The sequence below is a fragment of the Pteropus vampyrus genome, unplaced genomic scaffold (assembly GCF_000151845.1).
Source record: "Pteropus vampyrus isolate Shadow unplaced genomic scaffold, Pvam_2.0 Scaffold56, whole genome shotgun sequence".
NCBI lineage: Eukaryota > Metazoa > Chordata > Mammalia > Chiroptera > Pteropodidae > Pteropus > Pteropus vampyrus.
In genome coordinates, this window is record NW_011888837.1 from 4,756,517 (window position 1) to 4,769,006 (window position 12,490).

General features: G+C 38.7%; 1 protein-coding gene and 1 long non-coding RNA gene across 6 annotated transcripts in view; one reads left to right on the plus strand and one right to left on the minus strand.

The window, feature by feature from the left end:
* The window catches only part of LOC111739984, a 16,164-nt gene extending 6,326 nt beyond the window's left edge, over window positions 1-9,838 (minus strand). Inside the window, exon 1 of the long non-coding RNA XR_002780433.1 lies at window positions 9,665-9,838. This is a non-coding gene — a long non-coding RNA (uncharacterized LOC111739984). The remainder of the gene's footprint in view (window positions 1-9,664) is intronic.
* The window catches only part of SHROOM3 (shroom family member 3), a 163,705-nt gene that overhangs the window by 69,971 nt on the left and 81,244 nt on the right, over window positions 1-12,490 (plus strand). The window lies entirely within an intron of this gene.

The window sequence follows — 12,490 nt, forward strand, 5'->3', positions numbered from 1 at the left end:
CTGGGGAGGTGGGCAGAGAAATGGGGAGTTATTGTTTAGTAAGTACAGAGTTTCAGTTTGGGAAGATGAAATAGTTCTGAACATGGATGGCGGTGATGACAGCACAGCAATGTGAATGTATTTAATGCCACTGACTATACAGTCAAAAATGGTTAAGATAGTAACTTTTATGTGTATTTTAACACATTTTTAAAAAAAGGAAATGTTGAACAAATAGATGTTATTATAATTATTTTGTAAACCAAAGTGAATATTTGATGTGATATTTTTTGAATTTCCTCTTTGGTCAGATTTATATAGTGAAGAGCCAAAGTTACAGAGGAATAGTCAAACATGAAACAGGCTGCTCAGAAAAAAAAGGCCTTTGGTAGACATTTTGAGGAAAGTAATTTCCAGACCCATGTGTCCACCTGCCTACTAGGAAAACCTGCTCCTGCCTCATGGGCATTTGCCCCTGACTGAGGTCACCTTTCCCAGCAAAGCTGTTTCTCATCTGGTCTTCCCCATTTCAGCAAATTGTATCATCAACCATCCAGTTTTCTAAGCCTGAAATGTGGGAATCTTCCTCGACCCCTCCATTTTCTCACCGCCTCCTACATCTAATCAAAATTTACAAGGCCTCTGCCTGTCCACTCAAAGACTTGTATATGAATGTTCATAGCAGCATCATTCATAGTAGACAAAATGTGGGGACAGTGCAAATGTCCACCACTGGTAAGTGGATAAACAAAATAAGATATATATAAAATGGTATGCTATTCAATAAAAAGGAATTCGCTATTGAAAAATAATAAACCTCAAAAACATTATGCTATGTAAAAGAAGCCAGACGCAGAAGATAACATATTGTATGTTTCCATTTATTTGAAATATTTAGAAAAGTCAAATCTGTAGAAGAGAACAGCAGAGGCATCATTGCCTGGGTCTAGGGGTGGAAGCAGGGATTACACACACAAGGGAACTTTCTGAGGTGGTGGCAATATCCTAAAACTGGATTACGGTGATGGTTACAGAACTTTAAAAATTTACTAAAAAACATTGATTGTACACTTAAAAAAAGCAAACGTTTTATTTGAAAATAACTTAGATATTTTATATCTAATCAAATAGATGTATTAGAGAAAAAAACACAAAGGAGCATGACTGTTTAAATCAATAAAGATATTTTAAAGAAGGTTTCAAGAAAGATTACCAAGGCCTATCCACTCCACTTCCTAAATTTTCTCCCCATCTGTCTCTCCCTTTAATCTCCTCCAGCATTACTCTACTTCAGCCTATTGTTTGTTAAACAAATATTTGAGCACCTACTGTGTGCCACACTTTGTTCTAGGTGCTTGAGATATCCTAAACAAACCAAGCAAAAAGCTCTGCCCTCATGGAGCTTACATCCTGGGGCGGAGACTACATCACCTCCAGGCTGTCCTCCTTTGACTGCCCTAACTGGTCTCTGGCCTTGTCCCTTTCTCATCAGTGGCCACATAAATCTGATCCTGTCCCTCTGCTTAAAATTTTCCAATGCCTTCTCATTGCCTTCTGGACAAGCTTCAAACTCCTAACTAGGACCTGACCAGACCTGCATGTCCAGGGCCTACCTCCAGGCCTTTGTGTCCAGACTGAGTCCACCCCCTTGGCCACTTTCTCCTTTGTCCTTTCCTTCCGTCAGACTGGTTTCTCTCCATTCCTGGGTCTTGCTGGGCTCTCTTTCCTCCATTCTCTTTGCCCGGCTAACTCCCATTCCCTCTCTAGACCTCAGTTTAGAATCCTTTCACAACTCCTGGCCTGGGATGCCTTCCTGTAGTCTTCCAACCTGTCAGAAAGATTCCATCTCACAGTGCCCATGACATAGTAGTAGTTGCTCGAAACAGGCATGTTAGATGAATAAACACTCAGGAAGAAACATCCAGAGCGGGGCGGGTTTAACTGGTATTAACTGTGTTATTTATGTGATGCCGCAGCCTCTTAAGGCAGAGTGTTTTTCACAGTTCTGATCTAGGAAATAGGAGCTCTATGTACTATTCCCATCAAGGATACAGTGAGAAAGTTAAGATGATTTAACTCTCTTTTTAAAATAAATGAACATAGCAAGATCTTCTGGTCTAATCATGTATGTGGGATTAATATTAATGAAGTGATATTCAAAGTGATATACAAAGCTGAGCTCATTTGGCTAAAATAAACTAAAATAATACAATTTCAGAGAGAAGTAAAACAGAAATAAAACAAAAGTAAAACAAAAATAAAAACAGAAGTAAAACAAAAAGAAAGAAATCTATCCCTGTTGGCATTTAAGATTATTGCTTTAGCAGTCATGTGTCTTAAGTGCTTTGATCAGATTTTCTTACTGTACATTATTCTGTTACTTCAAGTTAGGGACAAAGAAAAGAAAATACCCTGTGTGCCTCCCTCCCCAGCCTGCACTGCTAGGAGCAGGAAGCTCAAACTGTGTGGGAAGTTTCCTGCGTTAAAATTTATTTACTTCTAAAGAAAAGCTACTTTTATTTCATTATTTTTTTTTAAAGCATATGTGGGTTTTAATTTGGTGAGAAAAATATCCTTGCCATTAAGAGGATTCTGCCTCATTACCTCTGATAAAAAAAAAAAAAAAAAAAGCTTTCTTAAATTTGCAGGACTAAAGGAAGCATAAATTAAAATAACATTTGTTTGTCGCTTTGATCAACAAACACCCATTCCAAAAGAAAACACTCTAAACTAGGCCAGATTTAAAAACAGTCCCTTCCCTAAAATCAATCAATCAATATAAACAGCTTAGCCTCTAGAAAGGATAAGAAAGAAAAAAGTGGGATGGGTGTGGGACAGAAAAAAGAATTTGGAAGGAAACTGAGTTGGGGTTCGTAAGTTCCTTATTTTGCCTGTTGGCATGATTGTACTCAACTGTTAGCTCTAGGACTCTATCAGACATTTGATTTGGAATCAAGTAGTAAGGACTTAATGACTTACTGTGGTCTGTTATTTGGACTACTAAAGCGTCTGTTGCCATTATCTATTATACATGAGCAGTTTTAAAAATATCCTATTGGCCAGTGGTTCGGAAAGAGACATTCCTCCAATGAAAAAGGAAGATCCGGTTTTTTCCCCCTGCTTCTGCAAACTCATCTCTTTTTTTCCCTTTTGTCCACACAAAGAGAAAAGATATTTATGTGTAAATGTGAGGCAGCTTGCTAAGAGAAAAAAAAAAGGGAAGAGGGGATAAAATAACAACTAAAGGATCAGTAATGTCTTTTCCTCTTCAGAAGGTATTTGGCCATTTTATTATTCTTTTAATTACTTAAGTTTTTTAAAAATTGTGATAAAAAAACGCATAACATAAAATTTACCATCCTAATCATTATATAGTTTCCTTAAGTGTGTTCACACTGTTGCCCAACAGATGTCCAGAATGTATTCATCTTGCAACACCAAAACTGTATACCCACCAAACGACTTCCCATCGCCCTTTCCTCTTGTGTTTCAATTGGAAAGATGGACTCTTCTGATTCTGTATAATGTCCTCATCACCACACATGTAAGGAAGTCGAAAATTTTAAATAAGGTAAAATTGTTTATGTAAGGTAAAAGATACTTCTTTTCCAAACGGTGATCACCTGTTTACATTTCTCCAGGTTACTTATCTTTTCCTCTCTCTTACATACTCTAAGTGAAGGAGGAAACAAATCCTATCCTTGAACCTTTAGCAGACTCTCCCTCTAACAGCGAGATCAAAGGTGAGTTTTCTTGTAACCACATAGAACTATCCTTTCACATCAAATTTCCAGAAGCCATTTCCTCCTACCCACCCAGCCTCCCCATTCCTCCTACTCTCCAGCACACTCGTCTCTGGTCTCACATTTCTTACCAGCTGCCAGGGTCGCCACTTGGGTTGGCTCCAGTTTTCTAAAACCTGGCAGTTAGTTAATAAGAAAACCAGGGATGTAAATCACGGGCTCAGACAGTTTCCTGTGGGGGAGCTTTTAAGTTCCCATCAGATCTTTTCATTTCAGTACATGAAGAGGAGACCAATGCTGCCTTCAAACACAAATACGAACGTAGACCAGAGATAAACAAGGTGGGGTGCAGGCAGGGAGTGGGAAGAAAGCTCAAAGTCAAGATGCTTAGCAGAGGCTTTCATTCTTTTACCTAAAACATATCTATTTAATGAAGAGTAGGGACCTCATGCTAGATTTTTAAAAAATAGCAGAATTCCTAATCTTACAGTTCTAATACTGATAGAGGAAGGGTCCTCACTTGATAACTAGTAATATGTGATTACCACTGGTTACTTCTAAAAATAAGTTTTAAAGCATTTTTATTTTGTGAACTCAGTAGTTTCAAAGTTCCAATGGAACATTTATTGGGGATCTATTCTCTACCATGCACTGAACTAGACGCTGTAGGTTCTCAGATGAATAAGATACTGACCCTGCCCTCCAGAATCTTACCATCTAGTTGCCAAAACCCTGAACTATATTATAGCAGAGAAGGCTGAAGGCTAATACAAGCTGAAAATCAAAGTCAAGGGACCCTAAAGTTCTATAAGGGATGGAATAAGATAAATGAAGCACCCAGCAGAGTGCCCAAGACACTGATTCAATAAGTGAGTTGTTGTCAATAATAAAAAAGATAATAGGATCCAGACAGACATTAGCTCAGGAGTAGCTCTAATTGGGAATACAGGTCATGCATATAACAAAACAAATAATACTTCAAAGTAGTGTATGATAAGCACCAAAATTTAGTTCATAAATTTGTGGAGAAAGTGGGGGAAGGTCTTGAAAGACTGAAACTTACATAAACCAAGGGAGGAAAAAACAACCTGGACTCAAAAAATGAGATGATGATCATGTGCATAATGACCTAAGAACATTAATTGACTCAATACTGACATGTGCTCTACATGTGGGCATCAGAGATGAATGAAACATAGTCCCTGTTCCTGAAACACTTTTAGTCTAGATGGGGAGATTTTTGTTTCAATGGTACCAATAGCTCTATTCAAGGTAAGAGCTATAGTAGATGACTGAATGATATATTATTGAACACTCAGAGGAGAGAGAAATTGCTTTTGGTTAATTAAGGATCAGAGGAGTTTCATTGAGAAAAGAATACATTTTGCAGTCCTAGGAGATTGGCTAGAATTTCCTTAGTAGAGATTAGGGTTGAGGGAGGAATCTCAACTGAGACAAAGGAAAAAGGTGAGTAAAGTGCCAAGGGGGGAAACCAAGGCATGCTTGCAAAAGGTTAATTATTGGACTCATTAAAGATAGTTAGAAAAACTCTGTCCCTTATTGCTGAGTCAATAAGGATGGAATCAGGTAAACTTATGTGCCCTTTATTTGGTAAAAGGCACAATTTTTAAAGGAAAAAATATAGTAACTTTTCATTTCCTGAGGGAAAAGATCGTTCTGGAGAGATCTGGGCTTTGCTCACCCTCCATTAGATTTATGAGGGAAAAAACGGTTTTTAAGTAGCTTTCTTGGTGCTCTGAATGGCAATAATGTCTTTGCCTACAGAGAATGGATATGTCCGCTTTCATTCAGCCGCTAGGAGACAATAAAACCTTGTCATCTTATTAAAGTAGTGCAACCTGCAGTGTGATCTTGGTCATCCAGAGTGGTGTAAGAATTAGGCACGGGCAGACTTCTTGGATTCTTCCTTCTGCCCCTTCTCCATTGTTGGACCTTGGCAAGTTACTTGAAATCTGAGATTCATTTTCTCACCTATAAAATAGTGTAGATGTAATAATGCTAGGCATAACATAAATGGTGGCTATCGCCGTTACCGATGAGTTGTGGCTCTGCTCTTACTAGTCTCCCACCCCAAACTGGCTGTCAACAGCCTGCAGAATCTGCCCAGGAGCCTGCTACCTTCTTGCCTTTAGCCAATGCAAGCATACTTTGGACATCTCCCAAAGGTGCTGATTACAGGAACTTTAAAAATAAATTTCCTCTCTCATCTTATCTTCTGGTTCCTAGGCAAGAGCACTGAAGTATGCGGAATAACATTGACCTCAGGCTTAGAGTGGAACAGTGTCCTGAACACCTACTAAAAGAAAGTTGTGCTTAAAAGCAAATAAGCTGGAAAGTAAAGAAAGTGTCTCCTTGCTTTGAATCTACATGTGAAAATATAAAATAAAACTTTGTGACTCAAGGCAAATGAAAGAGAGCCTAGAAAATGAACTATTATCATGGTGTTTGGTGGCTAGAATCTTTTTTAAAATCTGATTATTCGTGGGTTTTTAAAGAATAAGGTGAGCCGAATTGGCATCTTTAAGTCAACAGTTAAAGTGAGACTGCCAAAAAGGTAAACAGGAGCTACGTTTAATTTCTGTTTTTCTTTTGAAAGCCAGGGAAGCTAATACTTCAAGACTGATGAAGCTGCCAACTAGCTAGTGGAAATTTTATTTTCAAAAATAAGTTTACAAATGAAGATAAGGTGATTTTTTTTTTTAAACCTAAGGCACCAAATAAAATTTAATTCCTTTTGAAAAATATGTTGAAATTAAATACCCTATTGTCTAAGCCTCAGTAGCAGTTAATCCTCAAAGTAAGTCATCTACATTTCAGTAATACCAAGCAGATTTACCCTATAGCAACTTTTCTTGTTTTTGTCTCTTAAAGTTATACTTCTGTAGCATGTTGGGTTGTTTTTAAAACAGTGTATGGCAATGATGATGACATTTAAATATATAAAAATTTATATGTAGTCAAGACTTCATATAACACAGCCTTAAGAAGAATAGGTATTTTGATGTTGTGAATAAAATTAATAAGCTGTCCTTTTTGAAAGGCCTAAAATTCTGATACAATGCAAAGACCAGAAGTGCCAAATCAATGAGTAATTAAAAAAGAAGTAATTTGGGTCAAGGAGGCAGTTCTTTACAAAAAATCATAGGTTTATAAGCAGTGGAATAACATGATACTTATAGTCATTATGTTATCGTTGGGGCCGATTTGAACTTCAGTGTCACCTGGACATCATGGGGCAGGGTTAACAGCACAGAAGTGTAGTTAACATTTTTCCTCGGTTCTTCCTCATTGACAGAGTGAAGAATCACAGGTCAGTGAGATTTAGAAAAGATTTATTAAAAGTATATTTTAGAAAGACAAAGCACACCCCAAGCAGGCACATGGATTTAGCAAAGAGCTGTAATTGAGTGCTGTAACAACAACCACAATAACGAACACAAAAGGACCCCAGAAGTGGGAATGTCTGCGTTCTATTTGGGCTGTGACGGGTGGTTCTAAAGGCATTCTTAGATGATTGGCAAGTGAGGTCATTTTGATTGACACCTGCTATATAACTCTTTGCCTACTGCGCATGCACTTACCTTGAATTCTACCACTTTGGGCAGTCTCTAGGCTGGGCCCCTACTCCTTTGTTCCCCCTGTCACTCATGTCTGATTAGCTACCTAACAATTAGTATAGATTTCTATAGGTAAATCAATTTGTTCAATTTGTACCTCAATTTATAACAGTATCACCCATCTCCATTTCCAGTTCTGCTCTCTCGGTATGTATCACATATGATTAGATCCAGATATCTGAACTTGGTTTTAAAACCCTTCACCTGCTGCCCTCCAGGCATACAGTTGTTTTCCATCCCAAGTCTACTCTGCCCAGTCTTTCTCCCTTTTTACATCTTATCTCCCGCACTATCTCAATGGCTCTTCCCAACCAGTCATCATGCAGGCTTTCAGGGAAGCAGTTTTTGTTAAAATACAACGTGCAAATCAATGACAGGAATTGCGCCAAATTCTCTCTCTCTGTTTCTGCTGCCTCACACCTTCCCCAAAGTCTTATTTATCTTCATTCGCATCTTCAGAAACATAAGAATATTCTTCTGGGAAGAGGGTAAAAGGTTTATAGCTCCCATCAGAAGGTATAGGATTGTGTCCCAGGAAAGATTTCAGTCCTCAGTTCTTATTCTTCTTGGACACCAAGAAGAATGATGATAAATAATCATTTGTTTCTGAAGATGCAAATGAAGATAAAATACTCATTTCCCTTGACGGAAAATAATGTTCACACTTCAGCTCAGGCACAAGTTAGATTGAGAATGCTGGTTGGCTCAGTCCTGTCTGCCCTTGTCCGCACCATCTCCCACTTCCCTTGTGCACATTCTCCCCAGTGACAAGGACACTATCAGTATTTGAATGCACTCCTGTTGAACCCATGCTGCTAAGGAACTGTCACTTGTAGAATTTTACCTTTCAGGATTCTGGCTGTCAGTACTCATTGTCACCTAGATCGCATGTCTTTTTCCAGGAGTCAAATGCCCTTCACATACCAAGCACATTTCACCTTCTTCCAGAAGTTTGCTATGGCTAATGGGAGGTGGCAGCTGTTATTAGTCCACACCAACCCTTTTCTGAGCTTCAGGGTTGAAGAGGAAAAACTCTCTCCAGCACAAACTACAATCACTTTAAAGCTGGTGAAGTTTAGTTGTTTGAATTGCAGCTTGACCTGTACCTTTTACAAGTGAATTTACAGAGGATTTTCTTCCCAAAATTTTGCTCTGTGACCAAAATTTAAATGAATATCATGAGTACCATGAATAGCAGACTTTACGCTGACATAATCATCATTCTTCCTCACACAAAGTTAATCATGATTTTAAGTGCAACCTAATTAATAAGGACTAAAATTCAATAAGCACTTACTTTATGACAGGTAGCATTCTAAGTGCTTCATATGAAGTATTACATCTGAAACTCCAGCAGCCCTACAACTCAGCTTCAATTTTTATCTCTTATTTTACAAATGAGGGAGCTGATGGAGCAGGTTCATGAGCAGCAGCCCAAGGTCACATAGTAGGTGCTGCGGCCAAAATCTAAATAAGTATTCTGCTCCCAAAGACTACACTCTTAACCATGATGAGATGCTGGCCCCACAGGAGTGGGATTCTACGTTAGGCATTATGGTCAAAGTCAATGAACCCAGCACCTCCCATTCAATCCCTCCTCCACATGCCAACAGCATGACTTCTTGAAGGCGCAGATCTGATCATGACATTGCCATAAAATGTTTAGTGATCTCTCATTCCCTACAAGATAAAGTCTAACTCCTGAAGATGGCCCGAAAGACACGCTTCCATCATCTGCCTCATCTTCCATCTCCACCTACATCATTTGGCACCTGCCCTTGCCTTAGCCATGGTGCTTGCAGTTCCCCAATTGTCCTGTGCTAGTTGATGCTTCAGAACCTTCAAACTTTCTGTCCTGACCTTTTGTTCCCTCCCCTTACTCCAATAAGCTCATGCATATCCTTCAGACCTCTCTCAGACACCTTCTCTATATCCTTCCCTAACATAACCCTCCCCTTTATTTTCTACCAGCACATAGAACAAAAACAAAATTAAAATAGCCACCATTTTTGAGCTCCCATGTGCTCGGCACAGAGCTAAGCATTTTGTAATTTTGGTGGGTACAAATTTTGAGCCACAAACACAATTATGTTTCTTTCTTAAAAACTGACTCTAATTTCTGTTTTGAGACCTCATTCAGCCAGGAGATAGTACCTTAATATCAGCCGTCTCAGAGTCTCCTCCATCTTCTGGGGTTGCAGCTGAGTTGCGATGGGCATAGGCAGTGTGTGTGTGTGTGTGTGTGTGTGTGTGTGTGTGTGTGTGTGTGTGGTAGGGAGGTCAGGTAAACATAGATAGATGCACCTTTGGTTTCCATGTTACCATCTTCCCATGCTGGTGTCTAGTCACCATCCAAGCTGGGACGGTGGTCTCTGCAGCCTTCTCAGATCCATTAGGTGTCTGCGTGCTCTTGGCTTTACCAGATACATTCTGCCTCTGTTGGGAGAATTGGTGGAAAGTGTGAGAGTCTCTCCTACCTAGGTGCACTACACAGACATTGCTTTGACTTTTATGCTGTGCTGGGTTCCCAGCAACTCTGAACTGAACCAACTCCCTGGACTCTTGTGTGGGGTCAGGGCCCATATATTTTCTGCTCTCGAACCCCTAAGCCCATCTGGAGCTTCCATCTTGCCCCATGTAAGACTCAGTTGCTGCAGCGTCTAACACCCTTTCACTTCCCTTCTGACTCTCCTTGCTGTCTTTGTTAGTACTAGAAAGCTGTAATGTCTGTTGGGGAGAAAAACTGGCTCTGACTGAGTTTTCTTCCAAATCTTAAGTCTTATGCCTGAATTCTTTTCTTACATGAGTTCTGCTGAATCATCCCTTCCTTGATCAATGAATGATACCAACTGGGAAGAAAAACAGGACTATAAGGAAATTCCATGATGGGAATAAGAACAGTTAATATCTTACTATTACTCCTGCCTTCCAGACACACATAATCAATGATTATCTCATATAACTTTGAAAAAACATATGGTAGGTGTAATTTTTCTTATTTTACAGAAGAAAAACTGAGGCCTAGTGAGATCAATTAACATCGCACACAGGTAGCAAGCTACTGAATCCAGTCCATGCTTTTGACCACCACACTCTACTACACTTATCATATGGCATTAGAATAATTTCTTTAAATATCTGAGTTCCTGAGTTAAACTGTGAGCTCCTGAAGTCAGGGCTAGGTCTTCCTTCATCCTGATCTTCCCAAAGCCTGGCACTTAGCAGGTGCCCTGTAGGTGGTATTTGAATTGAAATGGATCAAGGAGAGAGAAAGGAAGAGAAGGAAGATGGGGGGAAAGGGTTAATGGGAAAATTTTCTTAAGCTATTCTGTCAAATAAACATAAGTGGAAAGGTTGGCGGTATCAGCTAGATCATGTCCAGAACTAGACTCTCCTTATATCACACTATCATCATTCTGGGCATAGAAATTAATTCCTGTGTCCGGAAAAGAAGAGGATGTAATATTGTTGGTGACACAACAATAAGAAGTGGGGATCACATGCATATAGGAGCAATGACCAGAACTACTGACAGTTACCAGCCAATGTAGTCCTTGTTGATTTTTATTTATTTTCTAGACATTGTCACCCAAGATGTTGGTGGTACAAAAATCTTGTAACTTCTGGAATTTCACACCTTTCTATTAAATTTTTGTCTTACAGCTTTTGTTATCCCTCATTACTCAAGTCCCTCTGATAACAAATATCATATTTATTAAACTATGCATCTAGGCAAAGGGTAAAGGTTTTAGGCCCAAACTGCAATCAAAGGCAGGTCTGATTTTTTTCTTCTTCTTCATAATTGTTTATCTACAATGTATTTTATTTTTAAAATGTTCATCATTTGGCATTGTAACAAATACTATAACACAATAAAAGTAAAACAATAAAGGTAACGTTTCCCCATCCCATCTCTCCCAGATAACTTCTGTTAACAACCTGGTGTATATTCTTCCCATGTGTTTAACATATGTGTTCAATCACATCTTCATGTTTATAGGAGTTTGATTTTTCTTTTTTATATTCTTTCTCCTGCCCTCCTCCTTGTCTTTTACCCTCTAGCTACCATCTCTCATTCTTCCCCTTTTCTTTTCTCCATTCCTTCTCTCTTTTTTTCTCTTTCCCTTCTTTATTTTTTATTTTCCACATTTTTCCCTTTCTTTCCATATTAGCCATATTAGCCTTGGAGCACCCAGGCTCCCAGGAAATTGAATTCATCCTCAAGGTGTGACAGCTCAGTCTAAGCTTTGGGGATGAGCTTTATTTCTAGGGTTGCCTTGCTTTGGGGATAGTAAGATGAAGGAGGACCTAGCCTTGACTTCAAAGCATGACAAAGTGAGAGGGAAGGGTGGGCAGAAAGTAAATATTAAGTTAATCAAACTTATCTTATTTGGTTAACATATTTCAGAACCCAGGGTGCTTTTGTGATTATTAAAGTCTTTACCGTATACATTTAATTCAAAAAGTAAACTATATTTATTGCTTTTTTAAAAAAAATGCCTTCTATAGCATTTAAAAGCAAACAATAAATTTATATCCATCCCAGAATTCCTCTCCCTGAAGTCCTAATCCCCAGAAATAGTTTAGTATTTCCTTCCAGATGTTTTTCTGGATTTTATAAGACATATAATAAATTTTGTATATAATGTGTATGTAGCTTTTTCACTTAAAAATATGGACTTCTCTCCAAATCACTACACACGAGTCTACTTCTTTCCTTTTAAATGCTACATAATAGGCTTCACAATTAATTTAACCCGTTTTCTGTATGAACATTTAGGTTATTTCCAATCTCCAGGATGCATTTGTAATCTTTCTACTAAAACTTTCCAAAGAGAACGCTGTCAATCCTGTCTTCTGAATGACTTGAAGCTGCTGACCTGAGTGACTGTTACTTAACCAGTGACTCCCATAACACTGAAAATGTCCTTTGTTTGCTATGTTTTGTCCATGAGGACAAAACCTTGCTAACTTCCTTCACCCTTGTAAGTTATCCCTTCAAGTCTTATTCTACTATTTTATTGTTGTTCTGTTCTTCCTTTTTGCTTCTGTATACAGGTTTGATGCAAGATCCCCAACCTGACCCACTAAGCCATTAACGCTGCAGTACTAACATAGGTTTGTAGTGGC